The sequence below is a fragment of the Pan paniscus genome, chromosome 18 (assembly GCF_029289425.2).
Source record: "Pan paniscus chromosome 18, NHGRI_mPanPan1-v2.0_pri, whole genome shotgun sequence".
In the NCBI taxonomy this organism is placed as follows: Eukaryota; Metazoa; Chordata; class Mammalia; order Primates; family Hominidae; genus Pan; species Pan paniscus.
In genome coordinates this window covers 85,804,944-85,824,166 of record NC_073267.2, presented here as the reverse complement: position 1 = coordinate 85,824,166, position 19,223 = coordinate 85,804,944, and the positions used below count along the sequence as shown (strand labels likewise).

At 34.6% G+C, this 19,223-nt stretch overlaps 1 protein-coding gene across 1 annotated transcript in view; it reads right to left on the bottom strand.

The window, feature by feature from the left end:
• CNTNAP4 (contactin associated protein family member 4) overlaps positions 1-19,223 on the bottom strand; it is a 619,686-nt gene that overhangs the window by 456,716 nt on the left and 143,747 nt on the right. The gene's annotated exons all lie outside the window — the stretch shown is intronic.

Here is a 19,223-nt window from a genome sequence, read left to right as displayed (position 1 = left end):
ATATTTAAAATGCTGAAGAAAAAAAAACTGCCGACTAAGAATACTGTACCCAGCAAAGCTTTCCTTCAGAAATGAAGGAGAGATAAAGATTTTCCCAGCCAAATAAAGGCTGAGAGAATTCATTCCCAAAATACTTGTCTTGCAAGAAATTCCAAAAAAGGTTTTTCAAGCTGAAAGAAAAGGATGCTAATTAGTAACATTAAAACATAAAAGTATAAAACTCACTGGTAAAAATAATTACAAAGTCAAATTCAGAATATTCTAATACTGTAATGGTGGTATGTAAATCACTTACCTCTTTGGTTTGAAGGTTAAAATAAAAACTATTGACATAATAACTGCAATAATTTGTTCAGGGGTATGCAATATAAAAAGATATAAATCGTGATATCAAATATGTAAATTGTATGGAGAGTGGTAGAGTAAATGTATTGAGATTTTTTATCTGATCATTAAGTTATCACCCTAAAATAACCAGTTATAACTACACAGTGTTTTATGTAATCCTCATGGTAACCACAAGGCAAAAACCTATAGCAGACACACAAATGATGAAAGTAAGGAATCAAAGAATACCGTTAAAGAAAATCACCTAATTGTAAGGAAAGATAGCAAAAGGAAAGGAACAAAAAATCTATAAAACAAACAGGAAACAATTACCAAATTGACAATAGTGAGTCCTTACTGATCAATAATTACCTTGAATGTAAATGAATTAAATTCTATAATCAAAAGGCAGAGTGGCTGAATGGATTAAAAAAAACAAGATCCAAATATTTTCTGCCTAAAAGAGACTCACCTTAACTGCTGGACAAACAGACTGGAAGTGAAAGGATAGAGAAAGATGTTTTATGCAAACTAAAACCTAAAGAGAACAAATGTAATTATACTTATGTCAGATAAAATGGGCTTTAAGTCAAAAACTGTAAAAGAGACAAAGACATTATATTGATTATAAACTATTAAAGGTATCAATACATCAAGAGGATATAACAATTATAAATATATATGCACCCAATATCAGAATGACTAAATATGTAAGGCAAATAGTAATAGATCTGAAAGGAGAGATAGACTGTAATACAGTAATGGTAGAAGACCTCAATACCCTATTTTCAGCAATGGATAGATCATCCAGACAGAAAATCAATAAGAAAACCTCAACTTAAGCTACACTTTAGGCCAAATGGTCCTAACAGACATATCTAGAACATTCCATCCAACAACAGAATACACATTTTCCTCAAGGGCACATGGAACTTTCTCCAGGATAAGTAATATTTTAGGCTGCAAAACAAGTTTCAACAAATTTAACAAGATTGAAATCATATCAAATATATTTCCTGCACAATAGTATGGAACTAGAAAACAATGACAGGAGTAATCTTGAAAAATTTACAAATATATGGAAATCAAACAACATGCTCTTAAACAACTGATGGGTCAGAGGAAGAAATTTAAAGGGAAATTTTAAAATATTCCAAGACAGACAAAAATGGGAACACAACATACCAGAAATTATGGGATATAGCAACAGCAGTTCTAAGATGGAAGTTTATTGTGATAAATGCCTACATTAAGGAAAAAAAAAACCCAAGTAAACAACCTAACTTTACACCATAAGGAACTAGAAAAAGAGGAACAAACTAAGCCCAAAGTTAGCAAAAAGAATTAACTTTCAAAATAAATAAGGAACTCAAATAACTCAATAGAAAATAAGACAACCTGATTTTTTAATGGCAAGGCATCTGACTACACATTTCTCAAAAGACTACATAAAAATGGCTGACAGGTATATGAAAAATTCTGAACACCACTAATCATCAGGGAAATGCAAACCAAAATTCCAGTGAGGGATCAAATCTATTAGAATGGCTGTTATCAAAGAGATGAAAAATAACAAGTGTTGGCAAAGATGTGGACAAAAGGCAACCCTTGCACACTGTTGGTGGGAATATATATATTAGTACAGCAATTAAAAGAAAAACAGTACAGAGATTTCTCAAAAAAAGTTGAAAACAGAACCGTATGATCCAGCTATCTTACTTCCAGGTATACATTCAGTGTAATTGAAATTACTATTTCAAAGAGATGTCTTCACTCCCATGTTCTTTACAGGATTATTCACAATAAACAAGATACGGAATCAACTTAAGTGTCCATCAACAAATGAATGGAATTTTAAAATGAGATGTGTGTGTGGAGGTGGTGGGTTGTGAGTGTGTGTGTGTATGCATGCATGTATAAAGGAATAGTGTTCATCCATAGAAGGAAGGGAATTTTGTCTGTTGCAATAACATAGATGAACCTGGAGGACATTATGCTAAGTGAAATAAGCCAGGCACAGAAAGACAAATGCCACATGACTTCTCTCATAGGTGGAATCTGAACAAGTCAAACTCGTACAAATGGAGAGTAAAATGTTGGTTGCTACAGGCTGGCAGTTGGGGGTACATGGGATATTTTGGCTAAACAATACAAAATTTCAGTTAGACAGGAGAAACAAGTTGAAGAAATCTATTGTACATCATCCTGACTATAGTTACTAACAAAATATTGTATACTTGAAAATTTCTAAGACAATAGGTTTTAAGTGTTCTCACCATAGACAAAAAAACGATAAGTATGTGAGTGAGGTAATACATATATTAAATGACTTGATTTAGCCATTTCACAATGTGTACATATATTAAGGCATTACATTGTACACCATAAATATTGCAATTTTTACTTGTTAATTTAAAAATAAATTTTAAAATTTGAGCTTTTGAAAAGATTAGCAGTATTGACAAATCTTTATCAAGAAAGACTAAAAGTAAGAAAAACAGAAAAAGCATGGAAGTTGCCAAAGTTAGAAATGAAAGTGGGAGCTTCACCAATTATCCTACAGAAATTGAAAGGATTTATAAGAAATATTATGAACAGCTTTATGGAAACAAATTAGGTATCTTAGATGAAATGAACAAACTTCAAGAAACTTGAAGTAAAATGAATAAATTATTAAAATTGACTCAGGAAGAAATAGAAAATGTGAATATATCTATAATAACTACAGAAATCAAATTAATAATTAAAAAATCTTCCAACAAAGAAAAATATAGGAACAGATGGCTTCACTGTTTAATTCAATCAAGCATTTAAAAAAAGAAATAATAGCAATTCTTTATAAAATATTCTAAAAATGAAGAAAAGAACACTTCCCAACTCATTTTATGAAGGCAGTATTACCCTGATACCAAAGCACACAAAGACATCACAAAAATGGAAACTACATACAGATATTCCTAATAAATATACATGTAAAATACTTCAACAAAATAATAGCAAACGGAATCCACAACATATAAAAAAGAATTGCACATGATGATCAAGTTGGATTTATTCTAGAAATGAAGGGTTGGTTTTATATCTGAAAATCAATTACTGTAATGCACCATATTAATTGAGTAAAGAACAAAAAAATACCTGATCACTTCAATAGATGCAGAAAAAAAAATTGACAAAATCCAACAGCTATTTATAATGAAAACTCTTGACAAATTCTGAATAGAAGAGAATTTCCTCAACCTGGTAAAGGGAATCTATGAAAAACCTGCAGCTGACATCATACTTTTTTTTTTTTTTTTTTTTGAGACAGAGTCTCTCACTCTGTTGCCCAGGCTGGAGTGCAGTGGCATGATCTCGGCTCACTGCAACCTCCACTTCCCAGGTTCAAGTGATTCTCCTGTCTCAGCCTTTCAAGTAGCTGGGATTACAGGCGCCTGCCACCACACCCAACTAATCTTCGTTTTTTTAGTAGAGACAATGTTTCACCATGTTGGCCAGGCTGGTCTCGAACTCCTGACCTCAGGTGATCCACCCGCCTTGGCCTCCCAAAGTGCTAAGATTGAATTTTCCCCCTAATATGAAGGAGTCAGGGCTGTTCACTCCAACATCATACACACAAATTAACCAAAATGGATCACAGCCTAAAAGGAAAGAGCTAAGACTACAAAGTTTTTAAATAAAACATAGAAGAAAAGATAGGAGAAAATATCTATCATTTTAGTTGTATAAAACTTTCTTAGACACAAAGACAAAAGCACCATCTATAATTTTTTTAAGTGAATAAGTTGGACTTTGCCAAAATTAAAAATGTTTGTGTTTTAAAAGACACCATTAAGAAAAAAAAAAGACCAGCTTCAGACTAGGAGAAATTATTTGCAAATCATCTCATAAGGGACTCATACCAATAAACTATAAAGAATTCTTAAAACTAAGAAGAAAATAATCTAATTAAAATGGGCAAAAGTATAGATTAGACATTTACCAAAAAAGATACATGAATTTTTAATAAGCACATAAAAGACAGTCAACATCATTAGTTATTAGGGAAATGTAAGTTGGTACCACAATATAATACCACATCACACTGACAAGAATGGCTGTAACAAAGAAAGCAGACAATAACAAGTTTTTTAAAAGATTGTGGAGAAAATGGAAATACACATTTCTGGTGGGGCAATTAAAATGATATTACTGCTTTGGAAAACAGTTTGGTGATTTCTTAAAAATTTAAATACAAATTTATCATATAATCTATCAATTTCACTTCTAGGTATCTATTCAAGACAAATGAAAGCATATGTCTATACAAAGATTTGTAATTGAATGTTTCTGGCAGCATTGTTTATCATAGTCAAAAACTGGAAAAAAAAACCCCACATGCCCATTTACTAATGAATGGATAAATAAAATGTGGTACATTCATGCAGTAGAATACTATTTAGCAATAACAATTAATTAACTACTACTGCATGCAAAACATAAACTTCAAAAATATTATGCTAAGTGAAAAAAGCTAGACACAGAAGATCAGAAGATGACACATTATATACTTCCACTCATATAAAATGTCCAGAAAAGAAAATCTGTAGAGAAAAAAAAAATCAGGTTGCTTGCCTGGGGCTGGGAGTGAAACTTGAGACTGACTTCAGATAGGCATAAGGAATCTTTTGGAGACAGAAATAATGAAATCGTGATGCTATTTGCAGAACTGTAAATTTATTAAAAATTATTGTGTACTTAAAATGGGCAAAATGTATGCTTTGTAAATTAAATGAACAGTTCTATTTAAAAATTCATACAGGTAGTAACTTGTAAATCTAGGCATTTTTGTCTTCCCAGTCTAAGCTACACTACATGGTTTCTCTAAATATACTAATGTTCATGACAGATACTTTTATCCTTGGACTATTTAGGGATGTAGTAGAAGTGCTTAAAGACTAATTCCTAGCTAATGGCTAGATGTGGAATAATAATTAGAAATTAGACTGAGGCAGGAGAATCGCTTGAACCTGGGAGGCAGAGGTTGCAGTGAGCTGAGATCACGCCATTGCACTCCCGCCTGGGTGACAGAGCAAGACTCCGACTCAAAAAAAAAAGAAAGAAAGAAAGAAAGAAATTAAATCAGACTTACAGTAAAACTTTTATTATTAACATAGTCATAAGTCTATATTGGGAAATAATGCCAAGGAAAGAAAAAGTTGGTTGAGATAAGATTACTGATCCAAGATACGACATATAATTTTTGCAAAACACTAACAGCTATTAGAAGGATTTTTTTGCTCAGGGATGCTAATAAACACTGTCAGGTTTTTATCAATAGAAGTATCAATTAGGCATATATTAGAGAATTTGCTAGAAATTCTTCTCTGCTTTGGACATTAACCAGGCAAACTCTATTTTATTTCCAGCTTATGCTGAAATATAAATTAGGTCTGACTGAATAACACTAAATTGGAAAGCATAGTTTATAACTTTCAAGATCATATTTAGCCTTCTTAATACGTCCCTAGAGCAAATTCCCTTCAGGGCATATTAAATTTATATGGCATTATATAACAGCTTGTGAATTGCAAGCAACACATATTAGTAACAGAGAAAAAAGCTAGACACAATATTAAAATCAAGCTACATGAGATATGTTTCTTCTATTTTCAGAAACTAGTATCATTTTTTGTTTATTCAAAGGGTACTGAAATTAGTTAAATGCATATAAGCCAACTGCCTATGTTTATTTGAAAACCTGTCCTTTAAAAATAGAAATTCTTACAGGGCATATGTTTCTCAGTCTCTTCATTTTAATATTTTCCTTTGTACCTACTCATGTTTAATAATCAAGATACAACAAACCAAAAAATTATGTAGAATACTTGATACTGAAACATTAAATTGAATTAGAATTACTATACCACGTTCAATAGAGTAGAATTAAAGTGTAAGTTAGTTTGGTTAAAGATAAACAAAACTGTGTTTCCTATCTCAGAATAAGGTTATTTTGAAATAAAAATAGTAAACATTCTTAGTAATGCATATTTATACGAATAAAGTTGACAAACTTGATGTATGTTTAAAATATGGCACAGAATTTTATAAAATTTAACAGATAGTATGTGATAGTAAGCTGTAGAAAAGAGGAAAATATATTAGATTTTTATCATGTTGGAAGATGACAATAGAATGTCTGGAGACTAGAACTAGGACTTCATTTCAAAAATAATTTCTCTTGATATGATGCCTACATGTTGCATTATCTATAATGGAGATTTCACTTATCTTTATTTTTATATTCCACGATTAAGGTGACATGATTTTTCAGAAATTCTTATTTTATAGTCCTTTAGGCAAATCTGAGTGAGATGTGTTAAACTATTAAACGTAAAAAATTAGACTATTTAGTAATATCTTCTCACTCACCATTTATTCTGATTCTTGTGACAGGCAAATAATAAAATTTCTTTGATGTTATCTTTCAGTATTGGTCTGAGTCCATGCAATGTTTAACTAGATAGGTTTTGCTTTAACAAGGGGAACCGTTTCCTTCTACATGGCAAGGATCTATAATTTGCGTGCAGATAAATCATCAAACAATCTATTGGGGACATTTGTCAGACACTGGTGATAAAACCCTCATATAGTCCTATTGATCTTAGAACTAAAGTGTCCTTGAGACAGGCACTTATACCAGATAATACAAGTATACAGAATAAGTATGGTTCTTGAACTAAACAATCAAATAATACCATGCAGTATATAGACAGGTATAATCCTGAGTCGCACATTTATCATAGCTGATATTCTTGCTGCTGCCATTGCTCTGAATTTCAATTACCACATCTATAAAATGGAAAACCTTACTGAAATTCAAAGTTTTCTTCAGGTTCAACGTTTAATGATATTTTTGAAAAGATCATTAATCTTTAAGCACATAAAATTAAGTAGACATAAGTCAGAATTCTCATGAACACTTACAGGTAGACGAGTTGATGAAAATTTTCATGAGTACCTAAACATCTTTACCTCATAGATTTATGAATAAGAACTTAAGGCCAGCAGTGGTGGCTCACACCTGTAATCCCAGCACTTTGGGAGGCTGAGGCAGGTGGATCACCTGAGGTCGGGAGTTCGAGACCAGCCTGACCAACATGGTGAAACCCCATCTCTACTAAAAATACAAAATTAGCCAGGCATCGTGGCACATGCCTATAATCCCAGCTACCTGGGAGGCTGAGGCAGGAGAATCGCTTGAACCTGGGAGGCGGATGTTGCAGTGAGCTGAGATCGCGCCATTGCATTCAGCCTGGGCAAAAAGAGTGAAACTCCATCTCAAAGAAAAAAAAAAAGAATAAGAACTTAAAATGGAGTTATACTTGTATACATTTGCTTAAGAAATAATTTTCTAGAATTTCTTCTATAAATTAAGAAAAAATAGGAATTCTGGTTTTGGTAATGCCCAACCTTACTCTGAGAACAACTTTCTAACTAAGAACAATAAGAAAAAGAAAAAAACAAAAACAAGTTTAAAATGTATGTGTGGAAGTGTCAAAGAGTTTATGGGACAACAAAAATCAAAGAGTGAAAGTCCAGCATAAGAAACCCAGTGAGATGAACTCAGCATTTAAGGCCATGTTTATCATAGAAACTGATGCTGATTTCAGAAATGGCTGAGAGGCTGAAAAGATTGACAAGTCTTTTTGACAGATGTACAAGTTTAAGAGTTCAAAAAATAAAGTTAACTTACTGTCAAGTAGAAAGGGCTTTGGAAAATCACAAAGTCTATGACTTGGAAACCAAAAGGACCATACCGCAGAAGACAGGAAAGCTGGGGGTACACCAGTCTTTGCAAGAAGTGATTGCTAACGGCCCTACTTTCTATCGAAAGCAAACTTAAAAGTGCTCTGGGAAAAAGGGTACATTTCTCTAGGGTTCAAATAATTTTGACAATTTCTTATTCACAATATCCAGCACTGAACAAAAATAAAAGTCACTACAAGCAGATGTTATTAAATGACAAAATCGAGGAAACAACAGAGAACATAACAGATCCAAAAATCAGGTAATACAATTATCACAAACTTTAAAATAATTCTTCATAAGGATACAGAAGTCAGATTGAGAACGTTATCATAGAACAGTAAGCCATAAAAAGATGCAAATGGAATGTATTCAACGGAAAAAAATCAATAATTGAAAATAAAAACAACGAATGTGTTTAACAGCAGATTATATATGGCCAAAGAGAAAATTAATTACCTGTAATACAGGAAAGAAGAAAATGGCCAAACTAATTAATAGAGGAAAAAAGAGAAAAAACTAAGGCTTATGGGATGAAAGAAGTTGATATGTTATTGGAGAACTGAAGGTGAGAATAGAAAGAAGGAACAGAAAAAAAGATACTGGCTGAGAATTTTCCAAAAGTGACAAAGGATATCAAACCACAAATTCAAGAAGCTAAAGGAAAGAAAAGATGGATTCAAAAGGAATTATAGGCAGGCCATATTTTAACTTTTGAAAACCAAGTAAAAACAGAAACTTTTTTTCTTTTTTTTAATTATACTTTAAGTTCTGGGGTACATGTGCAGAACATGCAGTTTTGTTACATAGGTTTACATGTGCCATGATGGTTTGTGGTACCCATCAACCTGTCATCTACATTAGGTATTTCTCCTAATGCTATCCCTCCCCTAGCCCCACCTCCCCTAAAGGCCCCAGTGTGTGATGTTCCCCTCCCTGTGACCACGTGTTCTCATTGTTCAACTCCCACTTATGAGTGAGAACATGCGGTGTTTGGTTGTCTGTTTTTGTGTTAGTTTGCTGAGAATGATACTTTCCGGCTTCGTCCATGTCCCTAAAAAGGAAAAACTTTAAAGTATCCAGAGGGAATAAAACACAGTAACTTCAAGGAACCAAGAATAAGTCTGGCAATAGACTTCTCAACAGAAATTATGACAGTAAGAAGACATAGAATTAAATCTACAAAATGATGTAAGAAAATAAATGCCAAGAAGGAATTCTGAGTGAAAACACAAAATATTGGGTGAATCTAAATGAATGTAGATGGTATAAAATATTAACAATAAAGCATTATGAAGTTTAAAATACATAATGTGAAGAATTAAAATACCTGAAAACAATAACATATCAAGTTAGTATATTCTAAGAATATTGTTTTCTCTGGAAAGTAAGAAAAAGTTTTATCTGTGTTAACTTTGATAAGTCAGTTACGTATGTGGCATGTCCTGCATCTTTAGGGAAATCACTAAAATAATTTTCAAGGAATATGTAACATAAAATTACAGAAAGGAAAGGCATAATAAAATATACATTTTAACTTACAGTATGGGAAGAAGAAGAACAGGGAAGGGATAGAAAATTAAACGGTAATTTAAACTTAAAAATTCAAATAATAATAATAGCATTATGTATGTGGATTACCAGACTGAATGACAGAACAAATTCCAACTACATCTATTTGAAAGAGACACACCTTAAATAAAAGAACACAGAAAGTAAAACGACAGAAAAATTTACATTATAAATACATTAAATAATAGGAAGCTGGAAAATGCTTTAATATCACCTGAGGTAAAGAGAACACTTCATATTGGTAAAAAGTTTGGTTCACAAGAAAGATGGAATAATTCTAAATTTGTATGTAAATAACATGTAAAGAAAAATGTAACTTGCAAAATTATATAACTAAAAGGAAAAACAAAAATCTATCATTAACATGTGATATTTTAATTGATCCTAGTGTCTGTTTTAAAAAGCAAACAAAAATTGGTAATGACATCAAAGAATTCAACAACAGTAAGAAGAAAAAATAAGATAAATTGATGTAACTTTTAGATACTGAATACGATACCTCTAAACATTGAAACGTATCTATCTTTTCCCATTTCCCAAAAGATTCATTTAAAAAATCATATCCTGAGATATAAAACAATGTCTAAACACTCTGAGAACTGATGATACATAGTATATAATCCTGTACCATGAGTAATTAGGCTAGAACATTGTCAAAAATAAATAAAACTAGAATTTCCCTCTTAACGTAAGAACTTCCTGCTTAAACTATAGATTCAGAGGGAATTATAATTTAAATTCAAATGTATTTTAAAATAATCTATATGATATTTTTAAAACATAGCCTCAAATCCCTTTGTCACCTCTGTCATTAAGAAGTGAGTTCCATATACCTTGCCCTTGAATTTGGACTCTGTGCTTTACCAATAACAGAAGAAGGAAAACAGGCTATGCCAGTATCCAGCCCCTGTCTTAGGGAACTGGTAGATTCTACTTTCTGTCTTCTTTGGACACTCACTCTTGGATTCCAAACACCATGCTGTAAAGCAAGTGGGGCAGCCATTACCAAACTCATGTAAAGAAGCCCACTTAGAGGGCAGCAAAGGCCCCAGTTTGAGTGAACCATCCTAAAAGTAGAATCTGCCCCCACAGAAGCCATCCTGACCAATGCCACATACAGCACAGACAAGATTTCTTTATCAAGTCTGACCAAACAGCAGGCTCATGAGCTAACTAAATGATAGATGCAGAAACCAGAAACAATTTGCTAATGGCACAATATGACTGTTTGAGGAAGCAAGTCTGGAAAAGTGGAAGAGTATGCATTTCACTTGTTCAGCAATTTATTGAACCAGAATCTAGAAAGAAGATCCTGTTTTAGTAGGTGGGCTTACAAAACATTCTCCCATCAATGGCTGAGATGTTAAAATTATGTCTTACACAGTTTGCTTTTTAGCTGAAATACCAAACGTGTGTTTAAGGATGACAGGGTAATTGGAGGCGCCTGATTGCTTGCTTTCTTCCCAGAATTCATAGACATTATTTCTGTGCTATAACTTTGTATGAGCAGGTTGAAGGCCATATAACTCACCTCAAGAATAACCTGAAAGAATGACATAAAAGTTAGAATTCTCCATTTTCTCACATATGCAAGTGAATGTGCAATTCAACTCTTCCAAGGGAAAAAAAAAAAAGAACTTGGAGAAAAAGAAACTAGAACTGAATAACGTAAGTCAGATACTTTCATAGACTGTAAGCTACAAAGAAAGAATGTTAAGGGCAGCCAGAGAGAAAGGTCAGGTTACCCACAAAGGGAAGCCCATCAGACTAACAGCTGACCTCTCCACAGAAACTCTACAAGCCAGAAGAGAGTGGGGACCAATATTCAACATTCTTAAAGAAAAGAATTTTCAACCCAGAATTTCATATCCAGCCAAACTAAGCTTCATAACCGAAGGAGAAATAAAATCCTTTACAGACAAGCAAATGCTGAGAGATTCTGTCACCACCAGGCCTGACCTAAGAGAGCTCCTGAAGGAAGCACTAAACATGGAAAGGAACAACCGGTACCAGCCACTCCAAAAACATGCCAAATTGTAAAGACCATCAAGGCTAGGAAGAAACTGCATCAACTAATGAGCAAAATAAACAGCTAACATCATAATGAGAGGATCAAATTCGCACATAACAATAACCTTAAATGTAAATGGGCTAAATGCTCCAATTAAAAGACACACACTGGCAAATTGGATAAACAGTCAAGACCCATCAGTGTGCTGTATTCAGGAAACACATCTCACCTGCAGAAACACACATAGGCTCAAAATAAAGGGATGGAGGAAGATCTACCAAACAAATGGAAAACAAAAAAAGGCAGGGGTTGCAATCCTAGTCTCTGATAAAACAGACTTTAAACCAACAAAGATCGAAAGACAAAGAAGGCCATTACATAATGGTAAAGGGATCAATTCAACAAGAAGAGCTAACTATCCTAAATATATATGCACCCAATACAGGAGCACCCAGATTCATAAAGCAAGTCCTTAGGGACCTACAAAGAGACTTAGACCCCCACACAATAATAATGGGAGACTTAACAACCCACTGTCAACATTAGACAGATCAATGAGACAGAAAGTTAACAAGGATATACAGGAATTGATCTCAGCTCTGCACCAAGTGGATCTAATAGACATCTACAGAACTCTCCACCCCAAATCAACAGAACATACATTCTCAGCACCACACCTATTCCAAAATTGACCACATACTGGGAAGTAAAGCACTCCTCAGCAAATGTAAAAGAACAGAAATTATAACAAACTGTCTCTCAGACCACAGTGCAATCAAACTAGAACTCAGGATTAAGAAACTCACTAAAAACTGCTCAACTACGTGGAAACTGAACCACCTGGTCCTGAATGACTACTGGGTACATAACGAAATGAAGGCAGAAATAAAGATGTTCTTTGAAACCAAGGAGAACAAAGACACAACATACCAGAATCCCTGGGACACATTCAAAGCAGTGTGTAGAGGGAAATTTATAGCACTAAATGCCCACAGGAGAAAGCAGGAAAGATCTAAAATTGACACCCTAACGTCACAATTAAAAGAACTAGAGAAGCAAGGGCAAACACATTCAAAAGCTAGCAGAAGGCAAGAAATAACTAAGATCAGAGCAGAACTGAAGGAAATAGAGACACAAAAAAACCCTTCAAAAAATCAATGAATCCAGGAGCTGGTTTTTTGAAAAGATCAACAAAATTGATAGACTGCTAGCAAGACTAATAAAGAAGAAAAGAGAGAAGAATCAAACAGATGCAATAAAAAATGATAAAGGGGATATCACCACCGATCCCACAGAAATACAAACTATCATCAGAGAATACTACAAACACCTCTATGCAAATAAACTAGAAAATCTAGAAGAAATGGATAAATTCCTTGACACATACACCCTCCCAAGACTAAACCAGGAAGAAGTTGAATCTCTGAATAGATCAATAACAGGCTCTGAAATTGAGGCAATAATTAATAGCTTACCAACCAAAAAAAATCCGGGACCAGATGGATTCACAGCCGAATTCTACCAGAGGTACAAGGAGGAGCTGGTACCATTCCTTCTGAAACTATTCCAATCAATAGAAAAACAGGGAATCCTCCCTAACTCATTTTATGAGGCCAGCATCATCCTGATACCAAAGCCTGGCAGAGACACAACAAAAAAAGAGAATGTTAGACCAATATCCCTGATGAACATCGGTGCAAAAATCCTCAATAAAATACTAGCAAACTGAATCCAGCAGCACATCAAAAAGCTTATCCACCATGATCAAGTGGGCTTCATCCCTGGGATGCAAGGCTGGTTCAACATACGCAAATCAATAAACGTAATCCAGCATATAAACAGAACCAGTGACAAAAACCATATGATTACCTCAATAGATGCAGAAAAGGCCTTTGACAAAATTCAACAGCCCTTCATGCTAAAAACTCTCAATAAATTAGGTACTGATAGGACATATCTCAAAATAATAAGAGCTATCTATGAAAAACCCACAGCCAATATCATACTGCGTGGGCAAAAACTGGAAGCATTCCCTTTGAAAACTGGCACAAGACAGGGATGCCCTCTCTCACCACTCCTATTCAACATAGTGTTGGAAGTTCTGGCCAGGGCAATCAGGCAGGAGAAGGAAATAAAGGGTATTCAATTAGGAAAAGAGGAAGTCAAATTGTCCCTGTTTGCAGATGACATGATTGTATATCTAGAAAACCCCATTGTCTCAGCCCAAAATCTCCTTAAGTTGATAGACAACTTCAGCAAAGTCTCAGGATACAAAATCAATATGCAAAAATCACAAGCATTCTTATACACCAATAATAGACAGAGAGCCAAAACATGAGTGAACCACCATTCACAATTGCTTCAAAGAGAATAAAATACCTAGGAATCCAACTTACAAGGGATGTGAAGGACCTCTTCAAGAAGAACTACAAACCACTGCTCAATGAAATAAAAGAGGATACAAACAAATGGAAGAACATTCCATGCTCATGGGTAGGAAGAATCAATTTCGTGAACATGGCCATACTGCCGAAGGTAATTTATAGATTCAATGCCATCCCCATCAAGCTACAAATGCCTTTCTTCACAGAATTGGAAAAAACTACTTTAAAGTTCATATGGAACCAAAAAAGAGCCCGCATTGCCAAGTCAATCTTAAGCCAAAAGAACAAAGCTGGAGGCATCATGCTACCTGACTTCAAACTATACTACAAGGCTATAGTATATCAAAACAAAGATATAGACCAATGGAACAGAACAGAGGCCTCAGAAATAATGCCGCATATCTACAACCATCTGATCTTTGACAAACCTGACAAAAACAAGAAATGGATAAAGGATTCCCTATTTAACAAATGGTGCTGGGAAAACTGGCTAGCCATATGTAGAAAGCTGAAACTGGATCCCTTCCTTACACCTTATACAAAAATTAATTCAAGATGGATTAAAGACCTAAATGTTAGACCCAAAACCATAAAAACCCTGGAAGAAAACCTGGGCAATATCATTCAGGACATAGGCATGGGCAAGGACTTCATGTCTCAAACACCAAAAGCAATGGCAACAAAAGCCAAAATTGACAAATGGGATCTAATTAAACTAAAGTGCTTCTGCATAGCAAAAGAAACTACAATCAGAGTGAATAGGCAACCTACAGAATGGGATAAAATTTTTGCAATTTACTCATCTGACAAAGGGCTAATATCCAGAATCTACAATGAAGTCAAACACATTTACAAGAAAAAAACAACCCCATCAACAAGTGGGTGAAGGATATGAACAGACACTTCTCAAAAGAAGACATTTATGCAGCCAACAGACACATGAAAAAATGCTCATCATCACTGGCCATCAGAGAAATGCAAATCAAAACCACAATGAGATACCATCTCACACCAGTTAGAATCATTCAAAAGTCAGGAAACAACAGGTGCTGGAGAGGATGTGGAGAAATAGGAACACTTTTACACTGTTGGTGGGACTGTAAACTAGTTCAACCATTGTGGAAGTCAGTGTGGCAATTCCTCAGGGATCTAGAACTAGAAATAGCATTTGACCCAGCCATCCCATTACTGGGTATATACCCAAAGGATTATAAATCATGCTGCTATAAAGACACATGCACATGTATGTTTATTGCAGCACTATTCACAATAGCAAAGACTTGGAACCAAGCCAAATGTCCAACAATGATAGACTGGATTAAGAAAATGTGGCACATATACACCATGGAATACTATGCAGCTGTAAAAAAGGATGAGTTCATGTCCTTTGTAGGGACATGGATGAAGCTGGAAACCATCATTCTCAGCAAACTATCGCAAGGACAAAAACCAAACACCGCATGTTCTCACTCACAGGTGGGAATTGAACAATGAGAAAACATGGACACAGGAAGGGGAACATCACACACCGGGGCCTGTTGTGGGGTGGGGGGAGGGGGGAGGGATAGCATTAGGAGATATACCTAATGTTAAATGACAAGTTAATGGGTGCAGCACACCAACATGGCACATGTATACATACGTAACAAACCTGCACATTGTGCACATGTACCCTAAAACTTAAAGTATAATTTAAAAAATAAAAAATATATAAAAATAAAAAACAGACAGACATGACTAAAAACTGATAGAAGAAAAACAAGCCCAGATTTGTAATGTCTATCCTGGACTTCCACATTTTAAAGATGCAGTTTGACAGATTATGATAAAAAGTATTCTAAGAATTAAACAGAGAGGCTAGAAAGCAAATGGAAAAGAAAATGGCAATATGGCAAAGACTTGGATCAGATCCCAGGCCCTCAAAATCAGAAGATGATAAAGATTTTCAGCCAAGTTATACCTCATTACAAACCACTGTGAGTGAAGAATATAGGTATGAAAGAATGAGATGAGAATTTTTCATTACCATTCCAAGGTGAAGAGGTGGGCTGTTCTATCTTACCCGCAGTAAATTGATAAATTCTATGTCAATTTCACTATCACAGAGCTCTGCAACATTTCATAGCTGCCAATTTGGGCTTCAGACTATAGAAACTCTCAAATCTCTGTCTAAAAGTCTAAATACTTCCATGATTTGTAATTCTTGATTAGATGTTATTTTTCTCTCTTAAACTGAAAAATGCTTCATGGTTTTTAAAATTTCTTCCATTTCCATTTGACATACTCATTCTCCCAATACTTTAGGCTGAGAGTAAGTGGAATTTATTCTAAATTTTTTAAAAAAATATATAGAAACTTCTTGCATCTCAGTTAAGGAAAGGAAGATATGTTGCTTACAGCCACATGCTATCTATGAATATATTTACTTGGCTTCTCTAGTTGTGATCTCGCCTCACTGCAACCTCCACCATCAGCGTTCGAGTGATTCTCCTGCCTCAGCCCCCTGAGTAGTTGGGATTACAGGCATGAGCCACCATGTCCAGCTAATTTTTTGTATTTTTAGTAGATGGATTTTGCTATAATGGCTAGGCTGGTCTCAAACTCCTGGCCTCAAGCTATCCACCCACCTCAGCCTCCCAAAGTGAGGGGATTACTCACTTTGTAAGTGAGCATGAGCCACTGCTCCTGGCCAAATATGTTCTGTTCATCAGTGCACTTTATTCTTTTTGCTAATCATACTTGTCAACGTTTGTAACATGAATGTTCATGTCTTGTAGACCATTCGTTAGAGCGCTTGTCTCTGCTTCTCCAATCAGGTGCATGCTTACTAAGAATGCGTGAGGCTGTTTCTTATGTTTTAAGCTAATTGTGCTTAATATGTCTATGAAGTTTAATTCAATTATAATAAAAATAATAAATATGAGGGAAAGACAATAATTGTTTCTTCTAAGAAAATTAATTTGAATGCTTTGGAAAGGTACATAATTTAAACATGCTTTTGAATTAGACATGAATGAGAGTCCAGGAAAAGCTTAGGAACATAATTAAAAAGATTTTGCCAGGTGCAGGTGCTCACACCTGTAATCTCAGCACTTTGGGAGGCTGAGGCAGGAGGATCACTTGAGGTCAGGACTTTGAGACCAGCCTGGGTAACATAGTGAAACTCCATCTCCACAAAACCTGAAAAATAAATAGTAGCAGGGCACAACAGTGCACACCTGTAGTCCCAGCTACTTTGGAGCCTGAGGCAGGAAGATCACTTGAGCACAGGAGTTCAAAGCTGCAGTGAGCTATGATTATGCCACTGAACTCCAGCCTGAATGACAGAGCAAGACCCCATCTCAAAAAAGAAACAAATGAAACCTTGCTCCTAGATGGCTACACAGGTTTTTAAATCTTACTTTACACACACACTCACACACACACACAAAGCCATGGAGGGAAGTGGTGGAAAGGGGGACTGTTGTTTAATGGGAATATAGCTTGAGATTTCCAAGATGAAAAATTTCTGGAGATCTCTTTCACAATAATGTGAATATACCTAACACTATTGAACTGTACACTTAAAAAAAATGCCAAGCTAGTTATCATAGATGATAGAGTTATAAGCATATTTTTCCTAAGAACTGCAATTAAACATTGCCCTTTTAAAAAATTGGTTTCATATCAAAAGACGTACCAAGAAATAATGTGCATTCACATGTTGAGTGAACATTAAACATAAAATTCATAGGAGTGATAATTTTTATGATTTTCCACTTTAACCAAATCTATTTTGTTCAATACATTGGTGGTGAATATTATTGTATATAAATACTTATGGTTACTAAATCTAAGAAGGGAGTCTTTCTCAACTTTGGTGTTGGCGTTTTAAAATCATGTTTCTTGGGTAGAATCCTAGACAACCAAGGCAGAGCTTTCAGAGCTGTCATGGTGGGGATGAAGATGGGAGAGGGCATCTAAGAGTTGGCAAGAGGGTATAAGTCAGTGGGTAAAAAAGTATACCTAAGACTCCAGGACCCCAACTCCTGGACTGTAAATTCTTCTCCAATGAAAAACTCACGGATTTCATTAGTTATATGTTGTGTTCCTGCAGAGTTCACAAAACGAAAGGTTCTATGGATTTTAAGTTAGAGAAATATGGTTTCAGATAGCAAAAGACAAGGAGAAGGAAGTCACTTTTACTGGGTGCTTATTATGTGCCAGGAGCTATCCTAGACCTTTTAAAAATGTAGACACTTTTTATTTCACCTTCACAGCAAATTTAAGAGAGAGTTATTATTATCTAAATTTATTGAGAGAAAATTATGCCTCAAATACATTAATTAATTCAGGCAAAATCACAATGCTTATAATAAAAGTCAGGTATTTTTTCAAATCCCTTTTGTTTCAACTTTACCTAGCAGGTCCTTTTGTCTCACAGATGTCAATTATGTGTTCGTGTCACAAATTATCACACAGGTATATATATATATATATATATATATATATATATATATATATATATGAAAATGTTTTCTTGGAACAGCATATGTCATTAACATTTTATTTTCAAAAAGCATTCAGCATTGGGAAGAAGCAGTAACCCAATTATGACTTTAAATAAATGTGAAAGCAATATTCCGAGGCAGGTTATTCAATGTGTTAACAGAAATATTTTAATGAACTGCCCAGGGAAATTCAGAAGCAGAATCAAAGAGTGATGATACTCTCATTTGGACTTAAGGCTAAGTTGCATTGCATTAAATTTTCAATTCTAAGACTCATATTATAAGGGGACTTAGTGTAAAGAAAAGCACTGAGAAATTTGGACTATGGCACCTTAACATCCCCACCCATGAAAGGTACAAGCCAAGAAGAGCTTGGACCATGTATAATTCTGCACAGTTCATTGTACTTGTTCTGAAACAAATCATCTTGAAGGAGCAAGTTCACAGCAAAGTCAGAAGAAAGCATCTATGTTTCTAGCTAGGAAATCGATTATTTCAGCTAAAGGAAACTCAAATATTTGTTTCACCAGAATAAATTTACATGCAAACAAAGATACCACACCAGCATGGCACATGTATACATATGTAACTAACCTGCACATTGTGCACATGTACCCTAAAACTTAAAGTATAATAATAATAAAATAAAAT